Source organism: Molossus molossus, unplaced genomic scaffold (genome assembly GCF_014108415.1).
Source record: "Molossus molossus isolate mMolMol1 unplaced genomic scaffold, mMolMol1.p scaffold_m16_p_8, whole genome shotgun sequence".
Lineage (NCBI taxonomy): Eukaryota > Metazoa > Chordata > Mammalia > Chiroptera > Molossidae > Molossus > Molossus molossus.
This window is the reverse complement of record NW_023425402.1, coordinates 84126965-84140400: the sequence shown is the minus strand read 5'-3', so window position 1 is coordinate 84140400 and position 13436 is coordinate 84126965. Positions and strand designations below refer to the sequence as shown.

The following is a 13436-nucleotide window of genomic DNA, read 5'->3' as shown; positions in this document are numbered from 1 at the left end:
AAAGTAGGAAGAACATAAAATAAAAGATTATTAGTACTTTGAATTAAATAAAATTGGCTCTACTAAAAACTCACCAAATTCTCCTTTTGTGAACCAGTAAAAACTCTGTGGTGCATAGTGAAATGTACCTACTTCCGCTATATAGAATGACTTTTTAAAAAATATGTATTTATTGATTTTAAAGAGAGAGAAAGGGATAAAGAGAGGGAGAAACATCTGTTGATCAGTTGCCTCCTGCACAGCCCCTACTGGGGATCAGGCCTGCAACCTGTGCATGTGCCCTGACCAGGAATTGATTCAGTGCCCTATTGGTGTATGGGATGACACTCAACCAACTGAGCCACACCGGCCAGGGCTATATAGAATGACTTAAAAAAAGGTTTCATATTTGTTCATTTTGAAGGAGATTAATCTCTTCATAGCTAGTTGCTATTGAAACATTTTCAATAAATTCCCATAAAGCATACTTTACCTTTTCTCTACTAGTTGGTCCAGGTAACATCTTCCTTTTATTTAAGTATCAAAAGTGTTTTCTTTGTAATTAAAAAAGACATCTCTTTTGTATTTTTTAAAAAAAAGACGGCTGTAGGTGAATGTGAACATATAATACTTATTAGTTGACATCGGAACTGCTTGATAGGAGAGCAATATGGTAGCAGCTTGAAGTTGTAAAAATGCAAGCCTGTGCATTCCAGCGTCATACTCAATGGGCAAACACTAAAAGCATTTCCCTTAAGAAGAGGAACAAGACAGGGATGTCTGCTTTCACCACTCTCATTCAACATAGTGCTGGAAATCTTAGCCACAATGGTCAGACAAGAGGAAAAAATAAAAGACATCCAAATTAGAAAGGAAGAAGTGAAATTGTCATTATTTGCAGATGACATAATATTGTACATAGAAAACCCTAAAGATTCTACCAAAAACTGCTAGATTTAATAAATAAATTCATAAATTCAGTAAAGTAGCAGGATACAAAATTAACAATCCAGAATTCACTGGCAATTTTTTTTTTTTTTTATCCTCACCCGAGGACATTTTCTCCATTTTTTGTTCAGGTAGAATGGGAGGGAGAGAGGAAGAGAGAGAAAGAGAGAAACATCGACGTGAAAGGGACACATCGAGTGGCTGCCACCCGCACGACCAACCAGGGCCGGGGACAAACTGCAACCGAGGTACATGCCCTTAGCGGGAACCGAACCCGGGTCTCTCTGGACCGCAGGCCGACGCTCTAACCGCTGAGCCAAACCGGCCAGGGCCACTGGCATTTTTATACACCAATAATAAACACTCAGAGAAACTAAAAAATAATCCTATTTACCATTGCAACAAAAAAATTAAGATATCTAGGAATAAACTTAACCAAGGAGATAAAAGACCTGTTCTCAGAAAACTACAGGACATTGAGAAAAGAAACAGAGGAAGATATAAAAAGGTAGAAGCATATACCCTATTCATGGATTGGAAGAATCAACATCATTAAAATAGCCATACTAACCAAAAAAATCTGTAGATTCAGTGCAATCTCTATCAAAACACCAATGGCATATTTCACAGATCTTGAATAAATATTCCAAAAGTTTATGTGGAACCAAAAAAGACCCCGAATAGCCACAGCAGACTTGAAAAAGAAGAACAAAGTTGGATCACAATACTGGATATCAGGTTATACTATAAATCCATGGTAATCAAAACAGCCTGGTACTGGCACAAGAACAGGCATATCGGTCAGTGGAACAGAATAGAGAACCCAGAAATTGACCCAACACATTATGCTCAATTAATATTTGGCAAGGTAAGAGCACACAGTGGGGTAAAGAGTCTCATCAGTAAGTGGTGCTGGAAAAATTGGACAGGTACATGCAAAAAAGTGAAACTAAACCAACTTACACTATACACAAGGATAAACTCAAAATGGATAAAAGACTAAATATAACTCGTAAAACCATAAAAAATCCTAGAAGAAAAAATAGGCAGCTAAATCTCAGACATCACACGTAGCAGAATTTTCGCCGATATATTGCTAAGGATAAGAGAAACAAAGGGAAAAATTAATAGATGAGACTACTTTAAACTAAAAAGCTTCTGCACAGCAAAAGAAACCAGCATCAAAATGAAAAGGAAAACCGCTGTATGGGAGAACATGTTTGCCAATAATATATTGGATAAGGGGTTAATTTCCTAAATACATAAAGTACTCATACAACTCAACAAAAGACAAAGAATCCAATTAAAAAATGGGTCGAGGACCTGAGTAGTAGATACTTCTCCAATCAGGACATAAGAATGGCCAAGAGACATATGGAAAAATGCTCAACATCACTAATTATCAGAGAGATGCAAATTAAAACAACAATGAAGTATCACCTCACACCTGCTGGAATGGCTGTCATCAACAAATCGTCAAACAAGTGCTGGCGAGGGTGTGGAGAAAGTGGACTCTAGTACACTGCTGGTGGGGATGCAGACTGGTGCAGCCACTATTGAAAACAATATGGTGTTTCCTCAAAAAATTAAATGGGACTGCCATTTGATCCAGTGATGCCACTTATAGGAATATATCCTAAGAAGCCTGAAACACCAATCAGAAGAAATATATGCACCTCTATCTATGTACATAGCAGCGCTATTTACAATATCTAAGATCTGGGAACGGTCCAAGTGCCCATCAATAGATGAGGGGATAAAAAAGCTGTAGTACATGTACACAATGGAATACTATGCAGCTGTAAGAAAGAAAGATCTCTTACCCTTTGAGACAACGTGGAGGGACCTGGAGAGTATTATGCTAAGTGAAATAAACCAGTCAGAGAAAGACAAGTATCACATGATCTCACTTATTTGTAGAATCTAATGAACAAATTAAACAGATGAACAAAATCAATTCAGGCATATGAAGTAAGGAACAGATTGATGAACCTCAGAGGGTAGGGGGATAGGGGATGGGAAAAGATAAACCAAAGAACTTATATGCATATATGCGTAACCAGTGGACACAGACAACAGTGTGGTGAAGGCAGGGGCGGTGGCAGTGGGGAGGAGGGTGTCAATGGGGAGAAAAAGGAGGGACATCTGTAATACTTTCAACAATAAAGATAAATTTTAAAAAAAATGCATGCCGGGATCCAGAGTCTGTTTTGGTCCTTATTGGTTAATATAAATATCCACATTGGGGAGAAAAAAACTCAACAACTTGAATTTAAATTGTGGAAATGTAAAGCGAATGAGGGATTAGTATTGTAGAATTAGGGAAGATTAATTGTTTCTCAGATTTCTCTGACCTGAATCTTAAAAACAACATGTTTTTCTTTAGTGACTTTACATTTACTTTGCTTTCATATATATGTATAGTTGCATGACAGACCGATATATGATTTACCAATCATTTCTCAATGCAGGGTTGACAATAAAATAAAACAGGCATCAGCTTTGGAACCTATAACTCTACATTGAAATGAGCCTTTATTTTTAAATACATTGTGAAATGAATAAGCAAATTCTTTTACAAATGCATCAAAATTGATATTTCTTTTTATATATTAAAACTGGACTATATTTGTAGGGTTTTTCTGTATCTGGAAATGTATTACATTGGTTTTTAGTGGTTTATAAATGAAGATGATTAGACCATACATTGTATACATATACTTTTGGTTTCTATTCGTAGGGTGGAACAAAATAAAAACATAATGGAGGGGAAGAGACCGAAAGCAAAGTAAAAATCATATCCACAAAAACTGCAATAATAGAATTTCCTGCAATAATAGAATTCTAAAAATTATCACAGAATTACGGTTGTGTCATTAAAAATATTCTTTATGTGAACTTTCTTCACTTAGTGGGTAGAGCAGGCAGCAGGAAGATGACTTTTTCTTTGACTCATTTGGATTTTCTAGCTGAGGAATGAAGTAACTTGGAACCAAGCTGGGCTTTTCTACTGAGCATGCCCTTCTCCAGCGGGGTCTGGCTGGGTGGGGCTGGTCTTGCTCATTAAGCTTTTGCAGACTGGATTTCCATCAGCTTTCCACAGCCTTCTAATGACAGGGAACAGCAGACAACGTGCTGGATGTTCTTAAAAGCTGCGTATGTATTTCAAGAGGGAGGTTTTTAGGAAATTTGTGTTGCAGCAGTTGGGTTTTATTGTCTATGCTTGATTGTTTTGCTTTTGAAGGAAGCTTGCCTTTGAGAGTTTCAGTATTCAGAGGACTGAAAATGTGGAAAATGCTAACGTATAGAGTAGATGGAATCTGGGTAAATACACTGTTTGGAAAGGGAATATGTTCAGTTATGTTTGAACTAAGTCCTATGAAAAGTATTTTTGTGTGTGTAGTCAGAGTTTAGTTTTAGACCACTTGTTTGCATTTTTCTAAGAAAATATTGAATTTTGTTAGGTTATCTTTAACTGCCTTTTCAGGTTTGCCCTGTGAGAATAATGAAACTAGTTGCTTTATATTATATACTTATCTTGCTGTTTTACAGTAATATATTCAGTAGTGCAATACACTATATGAAAGTTAATTATTCCTAAATTACATTGAGGATTATGTAAGGTTAATACTGTTTAGTTATTTTTTTTAAACATGTTAAAGGAGGACAGATTTAAATTGAATTTTAAGATGCTTCATTTTCATGCTAACTGGATTGATTGAGAGTACTGTGGCTAGCTGAGATTTGAATTCACATGTCTTAGTATCTGCAAATTAGTGGCCATTAACAGTTATCAAAAATCATATATCGTTTTGCTGTTTTTACAATCTAAGTATGATATTGGTTTAATAAGGACAGGTCTCAACAAATTATTTTACTGAATATTTAATCTGTTGTCCCATTGAACAAATGTAAAAAACTCATCATGTTACTCAGATACTGACATCCAGACTTAGAAAAAATTGTCTTCATGATTTTTCTTGATATAATCTACAGTCCCACAACCTTTTTTCACAGAGAACCTTGTTTCGATGCTAATTTCTAACAATGGAAAGCAGTAGTACTGTGATGGGTGGGGGGGATGATGTCGGCAAATTCCTTCTTATTGTTGACACTTCAGGGACTGCTCTCACACCACTGAAGTAATTTGGGGTGGGGGTGGGGTGTATTTGTACTTAGGAAGTTTGTTTTATATTTTTAGGTCAAGAAGGAATTGTCTCTTTAAATTATTGGCACCTTGGGTGTGGCAATAAATAACTGTAGAGGTGCTGCTGATGCAGTCATAGGCCCCTTCCCTACCCCCATCCTGTCCCCCTCTCCTTTGTGGTGTTTCTGTACACATAATAGGATGTATTGATGACATCCAGTTTAACATTATAGCTGGATCACAAAGAAGTTGGAAAGGGAAATTTTTTTTTTTTTATTTATTTTTTTGTTACAGATATTTTAACTTTTTACCCCATTGGCACCCCCCACCCCACCCCACCCCACCTCCGCCCCGTCCCCGGCTTAGTTGTCCGTGTCCATTGGTCATGCATACATGCATATAAGTTCTGTGGTTTATCTCTTCCCACCCCCCCCACCTCCTCTTCTGAGGGATGTCAGTCTGTGCCCTACTTCCATGTGTCTGGGTGTACTGTATTCCTCAGACTGTTATGTTCATTATATTCCGTATATAAGTGAGATCATGTGGTATTTGTCTTTTTCTGCTTGGCTTCTTTCACTTAGGATAATACTGGAAAGGGAAATTTTAAGTGTTGACACTTAGTTTGCCTGAATGTTTTGGTGGACTCGAAGGTTGAATGCCTGGAATATTCTCCAGCAGGATCCTCTACCAAATCATGTTTACAGATGTTTGAATTTTGACAATCTTGCCTCCAAAGAAAGATATATTTAGTTGAATTAAAAACTTGTCCTAACCAGCATCACCTAAAACGTAGTTATTTGAAGCTCTTACTAAGTCATGTAGTCTAGAGCTAAACTAGTGCTCAGAGTAGAAATTTTTAAAAAATGAGTTTTAAGCATTCCAAATGGACATGTCTGTAATTCCATTGTAGTTACTGCTTTTCCCACTTGGGGAGAGTTGTTCCTATCATGCCAGGTTTGGAGGGTCCATATGCTAACAGTCTACAAGGCACCTTCTGCTGCCCGACCAGAGGACTAGCGTCGACATTTGGATCAGTTTACCTAAGCTAGAAAAATCTTTCCGTTTATAGTCTCTTTTTACTTTTGGTAGTGCTGTAAATATTTAAAATGGCAGTAGATTTAATGACCAAAATTTACCAAATGAATTACATTTTTGGACAAGGTTTAGATATTTATGCCTGTCAACTGCAGTGTTCCAAAGCTGGCGGAGAAGAGGATTTGAAAGTGTGAGATCAGTGTAGGCTCCAGCTTGGTGGCCTTGTCACAGTGTGGGAAGTTGATTAACTTTGACAAGCTTTTGTCTTATGACCTATTAAAATGCAGCGTCTGCAGCCTGTGCATTTATCCTGTGCAGTTAACCTTGATGGATTTGTTGTTAGCTTATTTGGGGAAAGCCTCTTGAACCACTGTTATTTTTTAGCTAAAGAATTTAGAGTTTGATTCACCCAGGAATAGTGTTAGACTGGTTGTAGATTACCACTTAATACAGGTGTGTTTTATGATGGGCTGGGTGAGGCTTCTACGCAGAAGGTTGTGGGATGAGCTCAGAGAACGTATGTATACTCCCCAGGATCTGTTCAGACCCTGAGAGATTGTTGGTGTTGGCTTTGCTCTGTTTTGAGCCTGGTAATGATGTCACTGGAGGAAACTGCACAGTGTATTTTTCTGTTGTGTAGAACACTATATGATGGCGGTCCAAGTAAATGTTCCCAGAACTAGGAGCATCACACATTTATCGAGAAGCCACCGGATGCATACTGCTGCATAGGAACATGTGGTTACTCATCGCACAAACTCTCACTCTCTTCACGGGAGCAGAGGAACAGATGTGGGCCGGGAGAAGGTGTGGACAGGAAACATGACATCCTTGTGCTTGTCTGGCCAGTGGAGTTCCTGCTTTTGCCTGTAAGTGAGGAAGAAGCTGCTGACAGGTTCAGAATGTTTATGTATGACCAGCTTAGAAATTTAATAAGTGTCTTCCCATTGTGTTTTACTCTCCTTTTAAAAATTTCCTCAAATTCCAGAGAAATCCAAGTGCCCTATTTCCACTTCTACAGCAGAAAATAGGAATAATCCTTTTGGCCCAGATGCATATGCGCCAATATTATTGTTAGCAAAAGACACTTCGCTGTTTCATCTCCACCCCTAGGGCAGAAGGATAAAAAACTAGCAAGGTTTTCTCAGGAACTATATGTGTATTTGTTTATGTTTTTAATGAAGAATTGATAGACTTAAAAGAAGCTGTCTGGCTGCTCTAAAAGTTTAGGTTTGGAGCTTTAGGAAAAGTGGTGTGTACAGGTTAAGGGTGGGTTTGTGAAGTATGCGTGACAGTGGACAGAGTTTATGGCAGTTGTGGCATTTGGTTTGTCTCCAAGGAAGCAGACCGACCAAGCTGGGTTCACTTAATGCATTAGATATCTTAATGCATAAATATTGTCTTCCTCATAAAGTATTTAAGTGCTTCAGTTTGTACGAACTGCTCAGTGAAAACTTTTTCTCCCGTCTGCACTTCGGGACCCCATCTACCCAGTGCCATCCACCATGTCCCATATCACTGTCGTTAGTCTTCTGCGTCCTTCCCTGTTTTCTTTGAGTTTACAGGCAAGTATGTGCACGTGTATTCACAGATGTATACTTCTAACACATACTGTTTGCAGCCCATAAGGTAGCATATCCTAGGTGCTATCTGAGTCTTTTTGTACTTAACAATGTAAGTTGGACATATTTCTGTAACTGGGATAGAAACCCTTTTTTTGTGTGTGTGAATATAGGATAATGTCCCCTATTGATAGACATTGATCTTTTTCTTTATAAACAGTGTTACACTGAATCATCTGTACATAATTACTTCACTCATGTGCAAATGTATCTGTAGGATACATTCCCACAAGCAGGATTACTGGTTTAGTTGTGTACACATTTGGAATTTTGGCTGTTGGCAAATTGACTTCCATTTGGTCAGTACCAATTTATTCTTGCACCCGAAAGTATACGGGAATGTCTCTGTTCCTTCCCACAGCCATGTTCAGTGCTGGCGTGATTAAGCTTTTAGACTCTTCCATTCTGAATTTTTAGCTTGTACTGCTTTTACAATGAGTAAAACATCTTTTTATATGTTTATGCGTTCCTTGTATTTGTTTTTCTGTTAACTCTATACTCATCCTTTAGCCACTTTTTTTTCCTATTGAGGGAATAGTCATTCTAGCCAATTTAACAATGAAATTTATTTTGAATTTTGAATGTTAAGGAAATTTATAACCAGTACTATTTTATTTGGCTCTTAATTTAAGTTACTTGAGTTTAACTAGGGAGTAAATACAATTGAGAATGAGAATAAAGCCCGGCGGGTGTGGCTCAGTAGTTGAGCATAGACCCATGCACCAAGAGGTTACCAGTTCAATTCCCAGTCAGGGCACATGCCCAGGTTGTGGGCCAGATCCCCAGTGGAGGGCATGCAGGAGGCAGCCAATCAATGTTCTTTCTCTCTCATCGATATTTCTTTCTCTCTTTCTCTCTCTCTCTCTCGCTCCCCCTCTCTGTAAAAAAATCAGTAAAGGGGGAAAAAAAAGAATAAGAATAAAATGCTTTTAAAAAGCATGATGCCTATTTGTGTTAGATGAGTGTTTAACCAACATTTCCACTGAGGGACCATTGTATGACTTCCTGAAGAGATGACAGTAGTAGTTTTTAAGAAAACTGTCAACTTTTCAAACTAGTAGTAATTTCTGAATATGTTACCAACAAAATTCTGAATTAATGACAAGTTGTTTCAATTTACATTACTGCTAATTGTGCTTCTGTCCCCCACTAGACTGAGAGCAGGATTCTTTATTCTCTATTGCTGATATCAGGTGTACATGTGCTAGGAAAGTACTCAGGAAACATTTCCTTTGAAAAATGGGGCTACCGTACTGCTACAGCCCACATCCTGAAGGTCAGTGGAATTTATTGGGGGTTCAGAACATGTTATTAATGATTACAAAGCCCCAAATGTTAGTAATAGTTTATTGATTTTTATTTATTTAAATTTATTATTATTATTTTTTATCCTCACCCGAGGACATTTCTCCATTTTTTGTTCAGATAGAATGGGAGGGAGGGAGGGAGGGAGGGAGGGAGAGAGAGAGAGAGAGAGAGAGAGAGAGAGAGAGAGAGAGAGAGAGAGAGAAACATCGACATGAAAGGGACACATCTAGTGACTGCCACCTGCAAGACCCAACCAGGGCCGGGGACAAACTGCAACCAAGGTACGTGCCCTTAGCGGGAACTGAACCCGGGTCTCTGTGGACCACAGGCCGACGCTCTAACCGCTAAGCCAAACCAGCCAGGGTGATTTTTATTTTTATTTTTAGCACATGATGGACTATCAGGCATTCTGCTAGGTTCTCTAGTTACAAAGTACTGAAGTTGTTTGGGATTGATGGCCGTATTGCATAAGCTTGCTTCAACTGGAGAGCCTGGGTTTGAATCCTGGCTCTTCATCTACTGGTTGTGTGGCTTTGTGCAGGTTATTTATTCTCTGTTTACCTTCTTCACCTGTACTATGGGAATAATTTTAGTTCCAACCCCAAAGCATTGTGAAGATGAAAGGAATTGCTACATACAAAGTCTCTAAGTCTCTACAACAGTGCTCAGCAAATAGCTGACATTATCATTATTTATTATTGTTACATTATGTTATTTATTAAGTGGCCTGTGCTTACTATTAATATTATAATTTTTAGTGAAAAACAGACATAGTTTATTTTTTCACAGAATCCCTACTTGTGGCAGTGGCCCATCATTTGGTATGTATTTATTATGTCAGGCACTTTATGGATAACACCTGATTTCATCTTTAGAGCCACCAGTGAGTATGTATTATATTCCTGTGTTATACGAGGAAACTGAAACTTAACAAGACTGAATAACTTGCTTACGGGTACATGGCAAGTGAGAGACCTGGGATTCTAATCCTCGTGTGTGCTTCCCAGACTTGATCTGCAAACCACCATGTTATTCTACCCAAAGCTTAGTCCTCCTCGCACGGAAAGCTCTGGCCATTACAAAATTTGGGTCCTCATCTGAGAGAAGGAGTTTGAGCGAAAGCAGCTTGTCAATATTCCTTACCACACAGTTCAGTGTACATGTTTGATGAATTCCGGCAGGGTTCTGTGTATCTGTCACCTTGGTTAGTGTGTGCTGTTGGAATGCCCGATGTGACAAATGTGCATTTTGAGTATGAGAATGATGATGTCCAATATTGGGATCCCTAATGATTCATGCACAGCCTCTGGTTATTGAGCTCTTACTTCAGGGAAGAGTATTTTTGGGATGACCTCATTACTTGTGGTGACTTTGCCTGGCACAGATCTCTTTCTTGACCTAATTCTGAATGAGAGTGGCAGGAGCCTGCTTTAACATAAGATGCTCACACTACTGGAATAGGACATTATTGAAAATTATGCCTTGCTTTTCATATACCCCACCCCTCCAGTTTATGCAGGGAACCTTACACTTTGATGAACTCTAAGGTTTTTTGTTGTTGTTGTTTCACTCTTGTATAGAGTTGTTAGAATAAAGAATTAATGGTTTTTGCCCTGGCCGGTTTGGCTCAGCGGTTAGAGCGTCCACCTGCGGTCCGGAGAGACCCGGGTTCGATTCCCGCTAAGGGCACGTACCTCGGTTGCAGTTTGTCCCCGGCCCTGGTCGGTCGTGCGGGAGGCAGCCACTCGATGTGTCCCTTTCACATCGATGTTTCCCTCTCTCTCTCTCTCTTCCTCTCTCTCCCTCCCACTCTGTCTGTACAAAAAATGGAAAAATGTCCTCGGATGAGGATAAAAAAAAAAAAAAAGAATTAATGGTTTTTAAAAATTGAGCATATGGAAAAAATTGAACATTTTGACAACTGTGGCTCTTGGTATGAGGGCAATAAAACCCAGTGAGGAGTAATAATTATCTGAGACGGTTCTGTATGTACCACCAGTTTCTTTGGGCTTATTTTCCAGTGCTTGCCTCAGAATATAACATACAGAGGCTAATAGTGACCACAAGTAACTGAACTGTGTGAGCCATAGGGGAGTCTATTGTCTCACATAACAGAAGTTCAGACGTGGGACCTGGCACGTGCTGTGCTCAGAGCTCCAGTCCTCTCGGTGGTTCTCTTGCGGTCTTCCCCAGGCTTTCTCCTCTCATGGGTTACTCAAGGTGGCAGCAGCACTTCTACGGGTCATGTAAAGAATGCCCAGAGGCAGAAGAGAGGCCTTCTCTTCCCTGTGGCTGTTCTAAGACAGAGGAGTCTTTTCCCAGAAGCCTACCAGCAGACTTTGTGTATGTCTTCCTAGCATGGGGAGGGCACTCCATGAGTGCCTGGACCAGCCTCTTGAACACACGTGTGGAAGAGGAAAGCTGAATGCAATTTGTGTTCTATTAAAAAGGAGAAAGATGGAGGAAATACATGCTCTGAATGTAACCTGATCCTGCCTAAACTTGGACCAGCAAAGGGCTACAGTGCATATCTTTTGTATGTGTGTGTTTAATTTAAACCAGATGCTAGCTTGTATCTTTATAGAGATATTTCTTCTCTCTTAGAGCTCCTATATCGCTTTAAAAAAACAAACAAGTGATATATTGTAAAGGTCATTAGGGTGGGCATTGAATTATTTCAAAACTAACTCTTGTTTATCTTCATCATATAGATAATATAAACCAACAAATAGGCTCTTTGGAATATATTTGAATATGGGATATAGTATTTTCTAGACCTTTGACACTTAAGATAAACATACTGGGGAGGAATTAGTTGCAGTCAGCTTGTTTTTGTTATTCCTTCTCTCTCTGCAGATATTTCTTTTTCCTCTTTCCTCCTCTTCCTCCCCTTGTCCCTCCTCCCCTCCTTTTACATGCTGGACATGTTTGAGAAGCACCACTGTTGCTGTGTTCCAAGTAGCGTTAGGTGACTGCTGAATCCTTCCTATGTTTTGGTTGCTGTATTTGTTTTTCTCACATTTAATGCCTTAAGGGAAGGAATTGGGGGTGTTAAAAGACCTTCCCTTAGACTACAGGCCCTTTGAGGAGATGAAATGTAAGCGATTGTGGGTATTAGCAGCTCGCTCTACATATGCTCTGCCACAGCAGTAGATGAAAATGACCAAACTGGAACTGTGCACACCTTGCTAATATTTAGGTTTGTGATTTGTCAAACAGTTTTGTTTATGTCTTAAAGTTCAAAGGAAAGCCTCTCTCCATCCTCTCACCACCATTTTTGAAGTTGAGAAAGGCATACTTGCCCATTTTGTAGATCTTGAGTCCCTAAACAATGGGCTGAGCACTGTTGGCAGAAATCAAACATCTCTTACTGCTCGTGATCTCAGCAGAAGACGGGAGCCACGCAGCCCACAGCAGCTCCCACCCTGTTCCCTGTGCAAGGAGTTTGTTAACAGTGGGGGCTCAGTAGCCTTGGTTCTGTCAAGGTCTTAAGGAAACATCTGGACCCAATAATTAGTATGAACCCCCCTTGCTTGACGTTCTTTGTATGAGTGTCTAGAGTTGTGTAACTGCTTCGTTTTGCTCGCTGTATACTCTGATAAAGGGCCAGTGTTTTCAGGAGCATAGTGTGTGTCATAGGCTAGGAAGGTTAGGCTAGCGGTAGAGACGGCACCTTGGAATTTACCTTCTTTTTTAAACACTAGAAAAAAATAAACGGTTTCACATAACAAGGCTCCTTACCTAACCAGTGCTGATCCTCGATTGGTGATGGTTTTCTGCTTGGTTGCGTGTTAAATGATGCATGCTTTTTCTCGTGGAGCTGTTACAATAATGAACACTTTTTATCAATCCAGATGGAGCATGCCAACGTGGTAATTGTGTCAAAACCACATGCTTCTCTAATGGGCAGGCTGTTCACAGTAATGTTCTTTTTGCTTGGTGATAAGCAGAAAGGTCTTTACTCAGTATTGTTATATAACTTACTAATGATGGATTTTAGGTATTTGTAATTAAAGCTTAGTGGAATGAGCATTGCTAGAATTCGGGGAACAGTAGTTCTGGTTTTGTCTTTGCCTATCTATCAAAGGGAGATCTCAGGTAAATCTGGTCTTTCTGAGCCTCAGTTTCCTTGTTGATAGATAAAGTGAGGGTATTAAAGTAGATGATTTTGCTACACTCATTTAGTAAATATTTATCAGTTAACTTTTATGTGCGGGCATAGATGCTGGGAACACAGCAGTGAAGGAAAGAAAGATCCTGGCCCTCTGGGGCTTTCATTTCAGTGGGGAGGATGGCGTCCCACTGCAGGGGTTTCCCTTTTAGTGGGTGATGGAGTTTAAAGGCTTATCCATCTTCGAAACCCAGAGTTACAAGTATGATAATTATGGTGAATGGAT

The 13436-nt window shown here is 39.3% G+C and overlaps 1 protein-coding gene across 18 annotated transcripts in view; it reads left to right on the top strand.

Annotated features, from left to right (window-relative positions):
• Positions 1-13436, top strand: part of EPB41L2 (erythrocyte membrane protein band 4.1 like 2) — a 206369-nt gene that overhangs the window by 75847 nt on the left and 117086 nt on the right. Inside the window, exon 1 of one of the 18 annotated variants that reach the window (XM_036248001.1) lies at positions 4019-4083. The exons of 16 other annotated variants lie outside the window; for them this stretch is intronic. The gene's annotated coding sequence lies outside the window, so the exon portion shown is untranslated. Of the gene's footprint in view, positions 1-4018; positions 4084-6936; positions 6979-13436 lie in introns of those variants that run through there. One more of the 18 variants, XM_036248004.1, reaches the window with a different exon arrangement.